Here is a 15,839-nt window from a genome sequence, read left to right on the forward strand (position 1 = left end):
AAAATTTTTATAAAAATTGCGAAGATTTTAAATATCTAAGAATTAGATTTGTGTTGGACTTTAAATAAAAGTTTTTAATATATGAAAAAAATTTTACCTACCAATTTAAAAATGAACGAAAATTGTTTCAAAATCCCTTGTAGTATATTTAATGGGTTACCAGTAGGCGAAGCACGGTAATTCATTAGGTGTATTACAGAAGCATGTTACATCTTACGAGGAGTAGGGTGTGACAGTTCCCCTGTGTCTCAAGATTACATAAGTTTTGGAATTACCCAATTTGAAGTTTCTTAGAGTGAGTTATGCTTAATTGATTAGGTACTATTCATTTGGTCAATTTCTCCCGATTTGGAATTGTAATTTTGGATTCAAGCCCTAATTGAGGTATCCTATGGTTATTTTCTGGGCAAGTGTTCAATATGAAAGTTTGAGCATTATGTCTTAAGTTTCATTTTCAGTAGTTTCACACCAATTGGAGTTGTGTAGCTCAACTTATGAGCCTTTAAACACATGGGACTAAAGTTATCCATATTCAAGGCCTAATACACCCTATCCAATTCTTTAATTCCCTCTCCAAATCAATATCATTTCTCATTCAATGCACAATAAATGACCATAATTTAACATCAATAACCCTAATAGCACTTCATACCAGATAAAGCCCAATTTCATCATACGCTAAGTTATCGTCTTTCAATTCTAATAATTCCAATCAAATTAAACTACATAATTCATGCACACAACTAATTTATGTTTAATTGAACTAAAAACATCAAAACCCTAATCTCCCCTAGCTGGCCGAAATTCACTCTTCAATTTCCATGCATGATTTTCAATTTTTTTTTTTATGTAAATTCTCCATAATCAAGCCTAATTCAATGAATACATAACAATTTAAGCTTGTAAGACAACTTACCTCTAATGGTGATTTTCCCATTGTTCCAATTTCTTCAAATTTCTTGAGTTCTTTCGCTTCCAACCTTCTAATCAAGACCCAATTTCATAATTTTTCTTTATGAGCTATGGGATTTATGGGAGAAATTCAAGGAATTTAGAGTTTGAAATGGATGAAAATGGAGAAAGAGAGAAGGCTAGGTGGGACAACAAAGGAGAGATGAAGAAGAAGAAAAAGATAAGTCACAATTTAATAAATTTTATCTTCTTTCCCAAATTTTCTATATATATATATATAATTTATTTACTTTTAATTATAATTATTATAATTATAAAATTTTAATTAATTCCATTGATGTCCCTTTTAATTTTTCCTGCACACTTCCATAAATTTAATTCTTTTCCAACATTTTAATGGACATTTAGGTTAAAAGTTAACTCTTGAAGTGAATTGACCAAAATACCCCTCATCGAGTTATAGTCCATCTTTTTCAATAATACCTGGTGAGTCCTTAGGTTTTCATTCACTTATTTGTACTTATTCCTTTTTCATTTCTTTGATTTCCAAATTCCCAATAATTTCTAAATTAATCCTTCATTAAGGACTCTATAAGGTTCCCCATGAATTTAGAGCAACAACTGAACTCACAGTTGCTTCCCAGATCGATCACCCATCGCTGGGGATTTAAGCTCATTTAACCAATTTATACTTCATTTCTCTTATTTTCATCCAACCTCATTTGATTTTTATTAGTTTAATTTATGGCTTTTCTATGTGATTTAAGTATGGTTCCAGACACTCTAACTATCCGAACAGACATTAGTTGCTGGAACAGTAGAATGTACGAAACTCCTTAATATGAGGGTATTACAATTCTCCCGCTCTTGAAATAAATTTTTCCCCAAAATTTACCTGGTATTAGTCTCTGAATCACTATGGGTGTTGTTTCCTCATGTCCTCTTCACGTTTCCATGCAGCCTCCTGGCCCGAATAATGGTTCCATAGCATTTTAACTAAAGGTATCTGCTTATTCCTTAGCTGTTTCACCTCACGTGCCATGATCTTTAAGTTCGATCTGGATTTACTTCGATTTCTTTTGCTGGCAAGATATGTGATGGGTCTGATCTATACCTTCTTAACATGGAGACATGGAAGACATTATGAATCTTCTCTAACTCTTGAGACAAAGCAAGTTTATATGCTAATAGACCCACTCTTTCCAGAATCTTGTATCGCCCAATGAAATGAGGACTCAGTTTCCCTTTTTTGCCAAATTTCATAATATTCTTCCATGGGGAAACCTTCAGGAATACCTTATCACCCATCTTGTATTCAATGTCTCTTCTTTTCGAATCCACATAGGACTTCTAGAGATCAGATGCAGTCATTAGTCTGTCTCAAATAAGTTTAATCTTATCCTTAGTCTACTATACAATTTCAGGGCCAATTAACTTTCTCTCGCCCACTTCATCCCAGCATAAGGGAGTTCTACATTTTTTGCCATTCAGTACTTTGTAAGGAGGCATCCCAATGCTTGACTAATAGCTATTGTTATAAGTAAATTCAATCAAAGGAAAGTGTGTATCCCAGCTTCCTTCAAACTCAATAACACAAGCCCGAAGCATATCCTCCAAGATCTAGATGAATCTTTCAGACTGGCCGTTTGTCTATGGATGGAATGTTGTGCTGAAATTCAATATAGTTCCTCGGGCTTTTAAAGATTACCTCAAAATCTAGAAATGAATCTCGGATCTCTATCGGATATAATGAATACTGGCACTCCAAGCAATCTCACCACTTCATTAATATACAACTTAGCCAATCTATCCACACTATAGTCCATCCTCACCTATAAAAAATGCACAGACTTAGTCAATCTGTTAATAATAACCCAAATTGCATCGTGATTCTTCTAGGTACGAGGAAGTCCCATTATAAAATCCATGGTGATTCATTCCCATTTTCACTCGGGAATAGGCAATGGCTGTAGCAACCCTACTAGCACCTGGTGTTCTGCCTTCACTTGTTGATAAGTTAGGCATTAGCTACATATTCTACAACATCTTTCTTCATCCCCGTCCACTAGTAATGCTCTTTAATGGTTCTGTACATTTTAGTCCCGCTAGGGTGCATAGCAAATAGTGAATCATGTGCTTCCTTCAAAATGATCTGTCAATCAATATTGGCTTCACTTACCAGGTAGCTGCCATCTGCCCATCATCATCTATCTCCAAATTTGCTTGTAATGCCCTGAAGTCATGCTCTATAGACAAAAGTGAAACTCTTAAGCTAGCCATGGTCTTATGACTTAAGGCATCTGCTACAACATTAGCTTTCCTAGGCTGGTAATCAATCAAGCAGTCGTAGTCTTTTATCAATTCCAGCCATCTCCTCTATCTCAAATTCAACTCTTTCTGGGTGCCCAAATAATTCAAACTCTTGTCATCCGTGTAGATGTAGTACTCCCCATATAAATAATGTATTCAGATCTTCAGAGCAAAGACAATGGCTACAAGCTCCAAGTCATGAGTAAGATAATTCCTCTCATGTGGCTTAAGCTGGTGTGAAGCATAGGCAATGACGTTCCTATCTTCATCAACACACAACCTAGTCCATTGTGAGATGCATCACTGTAGATGGTTTACTCTTTACCTGGTGTAGATAAAGTCAAGACTGGAGCTTCAGTGAAACACCATTTTAGCTCATCAAAACTTTTTTGGAACTGATTAGTCCACTGAAATTTCATATCTTTTCGTAGCAATTTGATAAGTGGATATGCTAACATAGAAAATCCCTTCATAAATCTATGGTAATAACAAGCTAACCTGAGAAACTATGAACTTCTGTAACATTCCTGAGTGGCTTTTAATTAAGAATGGCTTCTACCTTGCTAGGATCGACCTTAATACCCTTTGCTAACACAACATGCCCAAAAAAGGCAATCTCCTTCAGCCAAAACTCACATTTAGATAGTTTGGCATATAACTGTTTCTCTCTCAAAGTTTGTAGCACAATTCTCAAGTGCCTATCATGCTCTTCTGCATTCTTTGAATACACCAGGATGTCATCAATAAGCACTACCACAAACTAGTCAAGATATGGCCTGAATATTGTGTTCATCAGGTCCATATATGCAGCAGGGGCATTAGTCAACCCTAATGGCATCACAAAAAATTCATAGAGGCTATACTAAGTCCTGAAAGCAGTTTTGGGAATACTTTGCTCCTATACCCTCAGCTGATAGTATCACAATCTCAAATCTATCTTGGAGAACACAATTGGATCCTTCAGCTGGTCAAACAAATCATCTATCCTTAGTAGTGTAACACCCTCTCAGTAACTACTCCGTACATCCTACTGTTCCGATGACCGGTGTCGGTCCGGACAGCTAGAATGTCCAGAAAAATATTTAAACTAAAGTGAGGAACCATAATTAACTCAAATATTGATAAGAAAAATTTAGTAAAAATTTTAGAAATAAAATACAAACAAGTTAAACGAGCCGGTGCCCTAGCAATGGGTAACCAGAGGGAAGTTGCGGTTCTCGTAACGAGGAGCCCTAGACCCAGGGAAAAATTCATAAAATAATTTTTGCGACTCCAGAGAAGGGTTATTGAGGTTCCCATGGCATTAGAATGCCAAGAAAATACCTAGAAAAATTTTTCAATCGGTACAGACAATTTTGACCCGTTAAGCCAAACAGAGGGCATTTTGGTCATTTCGCCTTCAGAGGTGATTTTTGGCCGACTTGTCCAGTTAAGTAAATAATTAATAAGACATAAAATATGAAGAAACATTACTAAAAATTTAATTGAAATTGAGTAGTGATGAAAAGAAAAGAAAAATCAAAATAAAGCAATTTGTGACATCATAATGATGTCATTTATAAATTACCAACCAATCACAAGCTAATAAGCTTTCTTAAATACTTAAAAGAGACAAAACAAAGACCAAAACAATTAAAAGTCCAGCAGCCATCACCCTCATCCTCATGCAGCCGAAACCTTGCCCTAGACCTAATCCTCCATTAACACTTCCATAAGCTTTCCATTCCACTAAGTCTCACCCTAAATCCTCATACTCCATTCACTAAAATTTATCCTAGCACCTTGCATAATCTTTTGGCAGCCAAGAAGAAGAAAGAAAGTGAAGTTTGGGGCTTGGAAAATTCTGCCACTTAAAGGTTAGTGCATCCATATCCCTAAAACTCATTAAGTTCATGATTAGGAACTTGAATTTACTAAGAAATTGTGATTTAATTGAACAAAAACTCATGTGTATGGTACATGAATTTCGGCAGCCATATTGAAGGAACAATAATGGAGTGTTTTGATGGACTTAAAGTGGACTAGAGATCATGTTTGAAGTACATAATTATGTGGTTAATGACTTAACTAGTTAACTAGGGTAACTAGTGTGAAATGGAGATGGGAATTAGGGTTTTGAGAAGTGTAAATTTGACTTGGCTTAGGAAATTGTTAGAGAACCTTTTAATGGTCAATTAGTGACCATTTTAGGTAAGTTGACCACAATTTGGACTGAAATATAGCATGGCAAAGTGAGTGTGTAGGCTGCCTAAGGACAGCAGCAGAGTGACTGAAATTTCAGTCCACTTGGACTGCCATATCTTTGGCTGTGTTGGTCCAATTGGTGTTTGGCCAATTGGACATGAAACTAGGCTTACAATGGCACATTTTTGCTGAAGAAACCATGCCCAAAAGACCAAAGCAAGAGGACCAAAAGTTGGCCCCAATCCGGATCCCCTGCAACAGCACCTGCAGAAATGACCAAATGAACAGTAACTGTTCATTTGGCCATAACTCACTGTAGATTTGGTCAATTGACCTGAAATTTTTACAGCAACAAGTTAAGACATAGACAAACAACTTTCATGAAGAAACCTACCCCAAATTATGGCCAGAACCTATTCAAATATGCAGTCACTGTTACTGTTCATGTTACTGTATATATGGTAATTTCTGCAGAATGGAAATCCGGCCAGCTGTGGTTTTTGGACCATATCTGGAGCTACAAAACTCCAAATGGAGTGATTCAAAAAAGGAAATTCAACTAGACAAAATAAGGAACAACTTTTATGTTTACCAATTCCTCAAATTTCCACTGTAACAGTTCCTAATGGAACAGTAAAGTTATGGTACAAAATCTGAAAAATCTGCTCCTTTGGTTTAATGCTTAGAAATGGTATTAACGCTTAATGCCAACAAGTTTTAAATACAAAATGTGGTATGTTGGGAGTGCCAAAGTCAATGTACATATTTTCTATCCAAAAGTCAACATTTTTGTTGACCAATGAGGTGAATAGTAACACCAAAACATGAAATTCACAAATTGAAGAATTTAAAAGTTTCAAATGCCCTAGTATACCTAACAAGATTGGTTTGGATAGTTTGGCATGCCAATAGGGTTCGATTAGCGATCGCACATGGCAATATGCCATTCTCTGATTTTATGGCTTTTAGCCATTCTGACCTTGCATTGAGACTTGGCCTTGTGCCTGATATTATTCTGACTTGTTACCATTACATTTGCACACCGGGAGATGCATATGTGACCGATGGTGTGACAGCCCGAGGTACTCGATACCCAGTGCCAGTTTACCCGTTTATCCAGTCTAGTCGTCTAGTGTAGGTTACTTGGGCAATCAAATGAATAAAAGTGGGCAAAGTTAATGAAATAATAGATATACCAATACCAAATTAAGAAATCATACACATTCTATACATACTTACTTTCAGCTATTTTCTTTTATTATATTATTGCACCACTAAGCATTATTGCTTAGCGCGTTGCTTTTGCCACGTGTAGGTATTGGAGATACAGATCGTGAGCTCGATGAACCAGATGGGTGAGTTCATCCTGCAGCTCTGCACAGTGTCCGTGTCACCTCACTACCTGCAGTGCATTGGTAGGGCACTAGGTGTCATTTTGTCATTTTGTAACTAAATTTTTATTTTCTCAAATGTATTTGGATTTATGTAATGTATTTTGAGGTTCATGTAAATAATAAAGATTTATGGTTATGTATGGAAGTAATTTGAGTATTTAATTGTTGTTTATATATGAGAACCCTGAGAAATGATGATTGAGAACTGAAATTGAAAAAAATGTTGAGATTTTGATATTGAGATTCTGTTGATGAATTGAAGTTGGGATTGTTTGGAAATTATTTAGAAGTGTTTTTAACAGGTTCCGAAGAACTGTTTTCTCCATTTTTAGCCGGTACTCCGCCGGATTTTCTTTAAAATTTTCGGAACCTCAAATAAATAATACTTTTGATAAATGGCTAAAATAAATTATATTTCATAAATTATATTCACAAGCATGGTATAAATTAATTAAGGTATATTAGAATGTGCTGGTACACCGTGTGGCATTACTTACTCGGGTATACTGTACACGGGTAAGGGGTGTCACAACTAGGGGATATCTGTTCTTCACTATCACCTTGTTCAACTGTCTTTAGTCTATGCACAGATAGAGAGTACCATCTTTCTTCTTCACAAACAACACTGGTGCTCCCGATGCTGACATACTAGGGCATATAAACCCTTCATCAAGTAACTCCTATAACTGCACCTTCAATTCCTTTAATTCAGCAAGCGCCATCCTATATGGAGTGATAGAGATTGGCTCCAAACCTGGCATCACATCAATTTCAAACTGCACCTCTCTTTCCAGAGGCAATCCTGGTAATTCATTAGGAAAAACATCTGAAAAATCACGCACTGTAGGGATATCGTTAAGATCTGGACTCCCTACCCGTGTGTCTATCACATGAGCTAGGTAAGCTTCACACTCCTTCTGAATCATCCTCCTAACAAGTGCAGCTGAAATGAGATTAGATGGCAATAACTACTTTTCCCCATGTATTGCCACATCTGCATACTTGGGAAGGCCAAAAGTGATTGTCTTCAATCTACAGTCAATCATTGCATGGTGCCTAGCTAGCCAATCCATGCCCAAGATAATGTCATAATCTCTTAAGTGCATTTCAATCAAATCTTAAAAAAATGTATACCCCTAAATCACCAATGGACAATCCTTATACAATCTATCCACCCTCACCTCTTGTCCTAAGGGAGTAGCCACCAGCACATCAAAATCCATTTTCATGCAAGGAACAGTAGCAAAACAAATAATGCTAGCACAAACATATGAATGAGTAAAGCCGAGATCAGATAACACATAGACATCCCGTTTAAAGATTAAGAATGTACCGACAACTACATCTAAAGTCTCTGCTCAGGTTGGTTCACTATGCCCTGACTGCCAGAAGTACTACTTTGGCCTCTGCCTCTGCCTCTATCTCTGCTGACTGTCTGTGAACCTCTCTAGGTAGAACTTTGAATTGATCCTTTAGCTATGGTAGCTGGCATAGGTCGGCGGGCACTAGTGCAACCCTCAACAAAATGTCCCATTCCACGACAATTGTAGCAAGCTCCTATCGCCTTGTAGCATATCCCTCTATATACCTTGCCACAAGTTTCACAGCTATGGATAGGAAAGGAATTCCTGAGCACTTATTGACTCAATCTGGGTGGCCTCAGTACTATGGATCTCCCTCTACCAAATCTAAGAGTATTGGGTCCCCTAAAGTGCTTTCTCTTTCCCGGACCACTGCCTGAACTCTGAACAGCAGTTTTCACACTCTTCTCTTTTTCTCCCTTCTAAATTGTCCCTTGTAACTCTATTCTTTCCAACTTAAGGGCTTAGGATATCAATTCTGAGAAGTCCTTCTACCAAAATCCAACTACATACAACCTCAAACTAGGCCTCAAACCAACCTCAAATCTCTTACATCGATCTCTGCTGGTGATAAGTAGACTCCCTACATAGTGGCTTAGGTGTAAGAAATCTCTCTCATACTCAGCTACAGTTCTATCCCCTTATTTCAGGCTTAGGAACTCTTGTAGCTTCCGAAAGACCCTTTCCATTCTCTCTAACCATTGCTCTGCTTCAAGCGGGTCTACTGTGCCCTTAAATTCTGTGGCCCTATACTTTATCAATTTTTCATACTGTCTAGCTGGGGGTTAGGCTTGCACTAGTGCTTATGCTTGTATATTACTAGCCATCTGCTGGAAAAGAGTAGCCATTTGTTGTGTGAACTGCGCAAGGAATTGCATAGGTGGAATTTGTGCAGCCGGCCTTCCTACACCCTGAGGGTTGGGGCCTCTCCATGAGCTTCAGCTGTAGCTGATTACTCCACAATGTGATCCCCTTCTTCCATCTCAGTTCAGAAAGATTTCTACCTTCTGAACCACCAACACAAAGAATTTTCCCTATTAGTCCACTTTCATGATGTGATTGTGCTCTATGTATCAATCAATGACATGTGAGCAGTTGTACTTATTAGGAAATATTCAAATTTACAATTTAAAATTTGTATAAAAACTGTTGCTTTGATATCACAAAAACATGTCACGCCTTACTCCTTTGTAAAATATGACATGATCCTGTAGTATATCTAATGAATTACCGAACTCCACCTACCGATAATCCATTAAAAATACTACAAGGGATTTTAAGCGAATCCAATTCATTTTTAAATTAAATAAGTTCCAAACAGTTGAGAAATAATTTAATTATTTGGGAAATCAAAGAATTTTATTCCATATTATTTTTCTGAAAATCTAAGTGGTGACGGCTATAATTCTATTAAATTCAAAATTTTAACATGTTGGAAATCAATCTGTAATAAACAGTATGGATAAATTTAACTTAATCAAAGCTCAAATAATTTATTCTCACTCATTCAACATCAAGAAAATAAAACTATCTCATTGCAATTTAAAAGAAATACATCATTCAAAATTTTATAACTCAAAAGATATTTGTTTACAATTTTACAAGCTTCAAAATTTCAAAAATATTATTACAATCATTGTGATACAACTGCTCATTTGTCTATTACATAAATATAGTACTACTTTACATCAAAATGAAATTACAAGGGTATACTAGGATATACCTAAAGATAATCCAAAACCCTTCTCCTACTATCTCACTCACCTGCTTTATCCTTTTCTTTACCTGCGACAGCATAAAATAGCTATCTCTGAGCGTTGAACTCAATGGTGCACAACTAATAATTTTAAAAGCTCATTACAAACATAATTACCAAATCATAAATAAATATTTACACAATTCACATTTTCCATAAATCATGAAAACAATACAACATTGTTCAATCACTAACAAATCAAATGTTTTCAATCACATATTTATCAAAATATTCACAAAACACAAGTGTTGCCAACAATCACACATTTTAAGTCAAGGCACAAAATTTCACGATCAATGTTGCATTGTACACCATGACAAAGCAATCTCAACCCCATTAACCATTATTAATGAGGGAGGCGGCTAGCTAGCAATATGAGTACTCATTCGATCTCAGCCTCAACTAGCAAGCCAGAGAGGGAGGTAGCATAATCAAATATCAAACCCCAATTAGCTGTTACTAATGGGGAATACCGTAAGGGACTGTCATGCCAACTGTGGTTTCAAAACAAATATCAAAATAATTTTCCATTGAAATAATCACAATTACAAATCAAATTGTCACATTCAAATATCACAAATCCACATAAGTGGTTGGCAACACATCAAGTTTCTCAAACACTTCAAAAATGCATTTAAACCGGCTCACCCTTTTGCTACAATAATTTCAAATAGCCAACATCCACCTTTCCACAATTATAAATTCATTTCACATTCAAAATTCACAAAACAAGGTAAATAATTCTCAAATACAAAAGAAAAGCATAATTGGCTTAGACAAAGTTTATTCAATCCATTTACAAATTTTATAATAAATGAGAAATCTAGTTGTGCACAAACCTTCTTTCCTCTTTTTGTCTTAATTCTTCCCTTCTTTAGAAGTTTACCTATCCACTACAAATTCACAAAATCAAAGCTTTAATACTCATTTTCAATTCATAAATTTCTAATGAAATTAAAAGTTATAGTTTATTTTGTGTCCTGGATAGTTTTGGAACCAAACATTAGAACCCAAATTCAAACTAGTTCCAGTCATAATTTGATAATGCAATCTTTAAGAAAGTTTTTCCCTTATGTCTTAGCTTTAATTCCCTTTTTGAATCACTCAATTTGAAGTTCTAAGAACTCATAATGGCCATACCGAGTCCTAAAGGTAGTTTTAAGAATACTCTGCTCTTGCACCCTTAACTAATAGTAGCCTAATCTCAAGTCAATCTTGGAGAATACAGTTGCATCCTTCAACTGATCAAATAGATCATCAATCCGTGGCAGAGGATATCTATTCTTTATGATCATCTTATTCAATTGTCTATAGTCTATGCATAGATGGAGAGTACCATCCTTCTTCTTCACAAATAATACTGGTGCTCCCCAAGGTGACACGCTAGGGTGGATGAAACCCTTATCTAGCAATTCCTGCAATTGCACCTTCAACTCTTTCAACTCAGCAGGTGCCATCCTATAAGGAGTGATGGAGATTGGCTCCACACCAGGCATAGTCTCAATTTCAAACTACACCTCTCTTTCTGAAGGCAATCTCGACAACTCTTTCAGAAAGACATCCAGAAAATCCCATACTATAGGAATATCTTTAAGATCTGGACTCTCCACCTGGGTGTCTATCACATGAGCTAGATAAGCTTCACATCCCTTTCTAATCATCTTTCTAGCAAGTGCAGCTGAAATGATGTTGGATGGCAATAACTGCCTCTCCCTATGTATCACTATGTCTGCATACTCAGGAAGACCAAAAGTGATTGTCTTCAGTCTACAGTCGATCATGGCGTGATGCCTGGCTAACCAATCCATGCCCAAGATGATATCATAATCTCGGAAGCGCATTTCAATTAAGTCTGACAGGAATGTATGTCCCTGGATCACCAAAGGACAGTCTTCATACAATTTGTTCACCCTAGCCTCTTGTCCTAAAGGATTAGTCACTAGCACATCATAATCCAATTTCACACAAGGAATAGCAACAGAGCATGCAATACTGGCACTAGTATAAGAATGTGTAGAACCAGGGTCAAACAACACATATACATCTCTACCAAAGATGGAGAAAGTACCAGCCACAACATCTGATATCTCAGCTTTATCACTCTGCCACATGGTGTACACCCTGGCTGGTGCACCACTTTGCTCTAGTTGGTTCACTGTGCCCTGGCTGCCAGAAGTGTTACCTCTACCCTTGCCTTTGCCTCTACTAACTGTCTATTATCCTCTGGAAGCAAAACCTTGAACAGATCCCTCAGTAGTAATAGGCGGCCCAGATCTGCGCGCACTAGTGCAATCTCTAGCAAAATGCCCACTTTCACCATAGTTGTAACAGCCTCCCATGGCTTTATAACATACTCCTCCATGAGTCCTGCCATAGGTTTCATAGGTATGGATAGGAAAGGAACCCCTAGATGTCTGCTGTCCGGATCTAGGTGGCCTCTGCCCTAAGAATCTTCCCCTACTAAATCCTCTGTTACTTGGTCCTCCAAAGCTCTTCCTCTTACCCGAACTGCTGCCAGAAGCTTGGCCAAAAGTCTTCTCACTCTTGTCTTTTTCTTCTATTCTCTTTCTAATGGCCCCTTCTAACTCAATCATTTCTAATTCCAGGGCTTGGAATATCAGCTCTGAGAAGTTCTCATGTCGGAACCCAACCACTTACATTCGTAAGTTAGGCCTCAACCCGGCCTCAAACCGTTTGCATCTATCTCTAATGGTAGTGAGTAGGCTTCCAGCATAGTGGCTAAGGTGGGAAAAGTCTCTCTCATACTCGACTACAGTCTTGTTCCCTTGCTTCAAGTTGAGAAACTCCTGTAGCTTTATATCTATATATGTGTCGGGAACACACTTCTGTCTAAATTCTCTGAGAAAGTCATCCCATGTCAACACAGGGGGCTCAACCAAACTGTGAGGAATGGTCTTCCACTACTCATATGCATCTCCATGCAGTAGAGAGACTGAGTATTCAAACTTCAAATCATTGGTGTGAAGGAACGGAAGCGTGAAAAACACAAGTTTATACCATTGAATTTAAAAAATTTCACCTAGGGTCACATACATCATGCAAGATTTATTTTTATCTATTTGATTTCAATGACAAACAACATATTAAAACTCTTTTAATATGTTTTTGGATCTGTATTTGCCATTTAAGATTTTAAAATTAATCAGATTAATTTTAGAACCCTAGATTAAATCAAGAACGATTACACTAACCTCTTGATGCACTGCAGCGTGTCTGCGCCTTTGAGATTCGTCTTCAGGACACCAGATGTTGTCCCTCTAGTTTGTCCACACCAAGAACACCTATGGCAGCCCTTGAATAGCTTCTAAAGCTTTTTCTATTAATTAGAAAATCAAGTTCTGCCTTTTAAGAGATTAAAGATGTAAACAGGACACTAGAAACAATTTCTAGCGTTCTTAATTCAAGAGATTGATGGCTAATCTCTTTGAATTGATGAGAAATGAAGAAGAATAGATGAAAATCCTCAAAATGGCGTGACAAATGAGAGGAGTGGCTGCTGGTTATTTTTTCTTTTCATAACCACACTTAAATAGCTAGGTTAACACATTAAACCCTTGCCACATGTCACCCTTTGATTAGCTCTAGGTTTAAGTGACCCAATCACATTGTGCCAAGTGTTCAACCTATATTTAATCTTGATTTTAATCATCTTACATTATTAAAAAAAAAACATTTGGCAAGCTTATGTGTAATCCCATGTGTCACCATCTCATGGTGCCACGTGTCACACTGCAAAATGACCAAAATGCCCCTGTGTCTTAATTTTGAGTTATCAACCCAAAATAATTATTTTTCTTCTTCTAATTAATTTATATCAAATATAAATTAATTAATTAATCTCTATTAATTAATTTCTCATTAATTAAATTCATATTTAAACACTTTAAATATAAATTTAACTTACATTATACATCCAATAATCTAGATTTGGTTTCAAGTCATGCTAGGGACTTTGCAATTTAATTGCAAACCAAACCTATTTAATTAATCAATTAAACTCTTTAATTAATTATCTAAATCATATTTAAATAGGTGATTACTTGTGTATGTGTGTGACTTACTAGGCTCATCACTAATTGGCAATGAGACATGATATCAACTCTTAATATCATCAGAACTATTTCTTACCATAAATGATTTCTCTAAATCATTTTATGAACCTCATAGACCATGGTTAACACCTAGCATAGCATGCCATGGCCACCCAATTAGTAATAAGGTTTACCTTAAATGAACCTATAATCATATGTTACCATGCACTAGAATCTTTCTGTTACAAAATCCCAACTCAAGCTGGAGTCATGGTTTATGTCAAACTCCATTTGCTATGAATATTATGTTCTCTTTTAATTCTAGTTCTTGATTAAAAAGATTTTCTCATCAGAAACTCTTTTCTGAATAAATCTATCTGTCCTGGCTAGGAACTTGAAACATCAAGAATAATTAAATGAACATAGGATTTATCTCTATTTACTTAGAGGAACAGATTCCATCTTGATCAACACCTACCTCCATATATAACTAGTAGGAGCCAACACATGCCCATATACCCATACACAGTACAAGTATGAAAGCAGTATCAAACTCAAACTACCTATATACAAGATAATTGTGCTATCTCAGGTCTAAAGATTATATGCACTGATATGATTTATAACAAAACATTGACAAGAGTAAACTCCATGTGCTTGTCATAAGTGTCACTGGTTCGGCCTACTTATCATTTATAAGTGCCTATCATGTTTGTCATATGGCATGAGACTCACCATTCCATCTTATTTATATCTCATATAAATAACTTGGGAACAAACATGAATACAATATTTCTGGATAAGTCATGTCCTTATTATGAAGTATCCTTGATTGTGAACCTATTTATGATACTTTGTGCTAGAAATATTGTCACTCATATTCTTAACAACTTAAGAATAATATTTCTAACAAAATATCAATGGACCTTTTCTATTACACATAAATATATTATATAAATAGAAAAGTGGAAATGCCTTTTATTAATAAAAATATGTACAAGATACATACTAAATGATATGCTCTAGGGCACTACTAACAATCTCCCACTAGCACTAGATCCATTCATTACAATATCTTAGACCTATCTTCTCAAGATGTCGGTCTAACTGAGTCTGTGACATAGGCTTAGTGAATGGATCAGCTAGATTTTCAGCTGATGCTATTTTTCTGCATAGCTGTATCGCCTTTGCCCAACTATATGTCTGATAATGTGGTAGTGCCTTTCTATGTGTTTGGATTTTGGGTGAGACCTTAGTTCCTTAGTCTGTATGACTACTCCATTATTGTCACAGTGTAGTGGAACTGTTGACTCAATGGAAGGAACTACTGTAAGTTCTGTCACGAACTTTTTAATCCAAATAGCTTCCTTTGCAGCATCTGATGCAGCAATATACTCAGCCTCTGTAGTGGAATCTGCAGTCGTGCTCTGTTTGGAACTCTTCCAACTGACTGCACCTCCATTACAAATGAACACATATCCAGAGGTAGACTTTCTATCATCGATATCTGATTGGAAATCAGAATCAGTATAACCATCCAACTGCAAGTCTCCACCTCCATAAATCAAGAATAAATCCTTAGTTCTTCTCAAGTACTTAAGAATATTCTTGTGACTATCGATGTTCCAAACCTGGATTGGATTGATACCTGCTAGTCAAACTAACAGCATATGCGATATCCGGCCTAGTACACAACATTGCATACATTAAACTTCTAATAGCCGAAGCATATGGAATCCTGGCCATCTTATCTCTTTCTTCAGGTGTCTTTGGAGACATCTCTTTAGAAAGATGGATACCATGTCTCACTGGTAACAATCCTCTCTTGGAATTAAGCATGTTAAACCTCTTTAACACCTTTTCCAAGTAT

This window comes from Hevea brasiliensis, chromosome 8 (genome assembly GCF_030052815.1).
Source record: "Hevea brasiliensis isolate MT/VB/25A 57/8 chromosome 8, ASM3005281v1, whole genome shotgun sequence".
NCBI lineage: Eukaryota > Viridiplantae > Streptophyta > Magnoliopsida > Malpighiales > Euphorbiaceae > Hevea > Hevea brasiliensis.